The sequence below is a fragment of the Spermophilus citellus genome, assembly GCF_964194105.1.
Source record: "Spermophilus citellus genome assembly, chromosome: 14".
Lineage (NCBI taxonomy): Eukaryota > Metazoa > Chordata > Mammalia > Rodentia > Sciuridae > Spermophilus > Spermophilus citellus.
The window spans coordinates 69283321-69289580 of NC_138194.1; positions in this window are offsets into that span (position 1 = coordinate 69283321).

Sequence of the window (6260 nt, forward strand, 5' to 3'; positions counted from 1 at the left end):
CCTCTTATAATTTGAGACATTTTTCTTAATAAATAAGACTTCATACTCTGGAAAAAGTAAACTTGATATTTTGTGTCATTAGGTAGAAAATATTTTCTTTCCTAGGAAAAATAAAATTCTTCATGGTTAGCATTTTGCTTTAAAGTCCTTTGAAGGAAAAGAAAATTAAAAAATCAAGTAGGGAGTGGGAATGTTTTTCAGTTAAGGTGGACTTTAATCGTATTAAATGACTTGCCAAACTGTTCACTTACCTATGAAATTATCAGTTACCAGTGAAAACATTATTTTCAGTATTTTTAAATTTTGGTTTCTATTCTTTCATCTTCTTAATAATATTCAACATTTGTTTTATAGTGTTTTTTTCCTGTGGCTCTTCAGTTCAAGTTCTTGGTGTGCCAATCCTTCAGAGTTCAGTTTAGATTTTTATAATTCTTTTTTTTTTTTTTTTTAACTGTGATCTGAGATTGTTTTACAAGTGGGGATGAAAGTGTCTAGTCCCATACTGTAATGATAGTTAAAAAGAGAAATTCTTAACTGCATTTCACATTGCAGACCCTCTTCTGTGTGGTCTAGTGGATACCAGGACTTTTGGGTAACTTGGTCTCAAGGTCCTCACCTTGCCCACTCCTTCCTCTTCTGACTGCTCTCATTCTACCTGGGTGCAATGAGGTGGGAGCAGGAAAAGGCTTACTTGACTGGAACTTAAGGAAAATGGGCATAGGACTCTTCCAACCATGACAGATGTTTAAGCTGTTCTGCCTAGTCCTTTTCACCAATTCTTCAGAAATTTTTGCTGATTTATCTCTTGGAAACCATCTCCTGCTTCTCTGCTTTCTGCTGGTGCATCCCATGAACTCTTGCTGTAGAAGATCTCATCCAGGCAGCTCTTTAAAGCCAAGTTCTTTTTTCAGATAGCAATAAGCTGTCTTGATCTTGGCCTACTATAAATATATCCACATTCTTTGCTTCCTTGGTTTTTAGGAGGATAAACCAATTCTGATGCAGTTACTTCCCATACCACCATCTGTATGGCCAGCTAGCCCCCATCTTTTGGCTTGAGACTTTCTCATTGGTCTGACATCCCCCCATATCACACAGATTACTTTCCAGAATAGGGTGTGAGGTCCCAGTGGCACATCCTCTCCTTTCCATAACTGGACAAGCAGATGATGGAGAGAAATGCCTGGTACTCTAGAGCTTTTCTCTGTAGAAATTTATTTCCAATCTTTTGGACTCTTCAAGTTTAATCCTTTATAAGACACTCTAAGTAGGAACTAAGGTTTTCTGGGTACCTTTCTTGCAATCCCGGAAGAGACAAAAACAAACAAACAAAAAACAAGGACCATTTCTGTATGTTTAAGGATCAAGTAGAATTTGTATTTTTAAATCTCTGAAGTCTAAATTAGATTCTTCCTTCAAAAAGCAAATCGAGTTAAACAGAACTCTTGAAGAATCTCAAAGTATTGAAAATCTAAAGATTTGGCTACATGCAGGGTAAGATAGGAGATGCCTAAGTGATTTGAAACAAACTCACTTCCTCAAAAGGTTCAGAAGCTAGGAAGAAATCTCAAAGACAGGCTAAATTTGCTGAACTGGCTTTGTCTAGTGCAGGCAGTCTGGCTGGGCACAATTCAGGAGCCACTTGTCAAAAGAAACTAACTTTATTTTTAGAACTACAAACGCCAAACAAAACAGCTCCTCAGGAAAAAACCCTCAGAGCCCAACTGCCACCACCGGCTTCCCACAAACCTCTCACCCCCACACAAACCTCACCACCTCCCACAATCCTCCTGCTCTTGAGGCTGATTGGCTGGGTCGCGTGGGCGGAGCCAAAGAAGTCCCCCAATGAGCAGCTCCGTGGAGGAGCCAATCAGCTAGATGTTGCTGGGGCTGCTGTGAGCCAATCATCCATCAGCCGGCAGCTGGAAGTTTGCTGGGGCCCTTTTGGCTGTGGCTCTCAACAGTCTAGTGTGATGTGAAACTCTTCAGGTCCCATAGACATAGACCAAAGGTCCCTAAAGATGTTTCTGGCTTCTTCGTTTCATATGGTACTTTCTGATCCATTTAGCATTTCATAGTACATCCTTCATATCGCCATCTCTCCCCAGCCCCCTGACCAAAATCTCCAGGCCAATTTGGGAGCAAAGAAATAAGGTAGCAAAATTACATGTTCATTTTCCTGTCATAAAAAACAAACTCAGAAACTATTTCCCAGGTATTTAATGTCAATGTTATTTTTACTATTCAAGCAGGCCTTCAACTAATTTTTTTGGCCTGCTGGGCTTTCTTTTCATTTAGTTCTTTTCCCTTCTGTGAACTAAACTGAATCCCTGGATGCCCAGAACATGCCCTGTTCATGGCACGATCTTTCTCTAATGAGCATTTGTAAGCCCCCCAGCTCAGCCCCAAGCTGAAATCATTACTTAAAATTACTGCTAACATATTTGCCCATGTCCTCTTGCCTTAGCCTGTCACTTCCTTTTCTCTATGGGCAACCTCTAAATTAACAAAAAAAAATTCTAAACATTTAAATAGTTAAACATTACAGTAGACTGCATTTTGATACATCATACACAAATGTAGTATAAGTTCTCATTCTTTTGGATGTACATGATGTAGAGTTAAATAGGCCATGTAATCACATGTGCAGGTAGGGTCATAACGTCTCATTCATTCTACTGTCCTTCCTACTCCCATACCTCTTCATACCTCCCTTCACTCGCCAGTCTAATCCAAAGTACTTCTTTTCTTCTCCCACCCTTATTATGAATTAGCATCTGAATATCAGAGAAAACACTTGGCCTTTGGTTCTTTAGGATGAACTTATTCACTTAGCATTTTCTCTAGTTCCATCCATCTACCTAAAAATCCCATTTCATTCTCTTAAGGCTAATACTCCATTGTGTATATCCACATTTTCATTATCCATTCATCTTTTCAAGGACACCTAGGTTGGTTCCATAGCTTAGCTATTTTGAGTTGAGCTGCTATGAACATTGATGTGGCTGCATCAATGTAGCATGCTGATTTTAGTCCTTTGGATATGAACGGAGGAGTGGAATAACTGGGTCAAATAGTGCAACTTCTAAATTTTAAACTTATTTTTCATCACTTTGGTTGAAGAAATGTTTTATAAGCAAGATTTTATTTTTGGATTTCATAAGGATCATATTGCATATATAGTCATTGTTTTTTCACTCAACATTGTTATTAATGTTCAATCATGTTGCCAACTAGTTATAGCTGATTCATTTTCACTGTGGAAAATTATGTTACCGAGTAAATAACCATCCATTTTTCCTTTCAAAGGACACTGGGTTATTTCCAGTTTTTTTGCTGATTCCAACAGTGCAGCTGTGAATGTTCTTTCATTATTTCCTGGTACACACAAGATTCCTAGGAGACATACTAAGGAGAATTATTGGAATGTGAATGTTCACCTTTACAAGGGATGTACCAATCTTAACTCCCAGCAGCAATGTGTAAAAATCTAATTCCACTACATTTCCAACAGGTGATATGGCCAAATTACACTAACCTAATGGAGGTAAAACTTGGTTTGCATTTCCCTGGTTAAATCTCTTTTCTGTTGTTAGTGGGGATTGAACCCAGAGACTGCCACTGAGCTAAATTCTGTTTTTCTTTTGAGACATGATCTTGCTAAATTTGCTGAAGCTGGCTGACCTCAAAATTCCAATCCTCCTGCCTCAGCCTCTGGAGCCATTGAGATTACAGGCATGTACCATCCTCTTCTTGTCTCAATTGCCTTTTCACTTTGATACCTTAATATGTAGTTTAGTTAGAATTTATCTAAGATTTAGAATTTATCTATTCTAGCTGGTGCTTTGTGTGTCCATTTTAAAAGCTTTTCTTAACACTTCAAATTCAACAAGTTATTCACCTACATTCTCATGAAATCCCAGTTTGATTTTTTAAGTCTTTCACCTGGAATTGAATTTTGTGCATGGCATGGCATGAGGTAAAGAAAATACACATGGCATTAATTTTTTGAAAATTTCCCAAATTGTTATCTTTTCCCTTTCAACATAGGAAAAGTTCTAAATAGCATCTGCTCCCAAACTAAACTAGGTGTATTCATGGTTCACAAACTTGTTTTGTAGATTATTTCTAGTTTTAGAATTAGCCTTTTTGGCTCAAAATGTAAAGTCTGGCTCATCTGGACTTCCCTGAATGTCATCTGCATTCCCTCTCTGCTTGCAGTCTTTAGCTGTGTAGATAGTGCATTAATACCCATGAGACTTCTGCTAAAAATAATGCACATTCCTGGGCTCTAATCTAAAATATTAGAATCCTTGAAAATGGAAATAGGTATTTCAAATAAGTTATCAAGTGATTCTAAAAGCATTAGAAATGAAAACTACAGGCTGTTAGAAGGGAGAACATAGTCCACTTCTTCACAATCTCAAGAGTCCCCAAACATTTGAGTTCACACTGTTTTCTTAAATCGGTAGCTTCTCTTGATGCCCTTATACATGCTCTACTGTCTATGTGGAGCGCATTCATTCTGCAAATAGTAAACAAAAACATACATTTCTGAAGAGCTTTAATGGTGGATGGTTCAAGTCAACACCCAGTTCTGTTAGAAAATATAAGCACCTACTGAAAACATTAATAGGGGCTATAATTGAAGTGCTGGGATTGAAATTAATGCTGAGAAGCCTTTGATTATATTAGCCTACTTAAGTTCGGGCTTTCTGAAATGTCATGGAATAAACTATGATCAAATATTTGAATCTCTGGCATCACCTAGGGTTAAGTATGCTTGAATATATTCATTCTTCATTTCTGCATCGCAAAGTCACATATACTTGCATGTCCAGCATGATTGAACATCCTCTCTCAAAATTGAATAGTTATAGTTATACAGGATGGGTACAAATATCTTCCAAATGCTTGGCCTATCAAGGATTTATTCCAGTAACTTCCAAATTCTAAAACACTTTGGGGTTCATCGTCAGCAAACAGACTTCAAAGCATTCAAATAAGTAGCAAAATCAGATTTAGATTGACACAGGTAGTATTAGGTTAAAATAGATGTACTCAATTACTACCTGGTTAGCCAAGTTCTCTTAGAGGCCTATCATGGAGTTTGTTAAAAACCAAAAATTTACCTAGACCCAACAATCTTATTTTTATGCCTTTTAACATTTATAGGGAGTTAGAATTAACTAATGATATTGTGCTTGTTAGAAGTAACACTAAAGATAAAAACATAGATTCACATTTGGGAAAAATGACCCATCTAGACATTTTCCAGTACTTGGTCTCATCACACACATTAAGACTGTATTTCAAAGCTACCATTGTAATTTCCTATATGATGTGTATATGGCAAATCCTACAGAAATGTGATAAGCTCAAAGTAAAACAGCATCAGATAAAAGTTTTTAACACATTGCATACTCTCATGCAGTGATTATGATGCACTTGCATTCAAATGAATTACTGTTTTCCCCCATACACAAATCATTGAAATGATGCTGTTAAATGCTTAAGTCTCTAAAACTTCTCAGATTTTTAAGAACACCTCACCATTAAGTTTCCAGTTATTCTGTTTCACTTTCAAGTTGAGGTGTGACCACAAATAATACTAAACTGCATCTTCCAAATTAGTCTTGATTAGTTCGAAAATATTTTGGGCTCTTGTGAGACTGCCAACTATTTGTAGGGAAGACAGGGAGGAAAAAATATTGAGCCCTTAAAATTAAGTCACTTAATATTTAATTTTCTTATCCTCTCCCTCCCCAAACTCTTATGATGTATATAGAATAAGAAATAACAAAGCTGCCCCTAGACAAGGGCTACAGGAAATTCCTTCCTTTTCTCTAAGTAGAGCACTGTTTTACTCTCCTAGGACAACTGTGATCTTTCTTTTTTAAAAGAAGTTCCCATACTTCACCCACACAAAACATATCACTGGATTTTTCAATTTCCTGGTGTTACCATGTTATGTTGACAAAAACAGACATAAAGCCTTGATTTGGGACAATTAGGGAAATAAGTTATAAACAAATTTATTACTCAAATTCCAAGGGAAAAAAATCTCAAGTTGGAAATCATTCTTCATTTATTGGCACTACTATGTAGAAAACATTAAATCACTATTATCAGTGAAGTACTATCACATTTATTTCAGAAATGAACTAATTTAGATGACTAATGCCTATAAATAGCTAATAGGCAAACTTTGAAAAGTTTTGGATTTATTTATAATTTACTTGAATGAGATCCCATCCTTA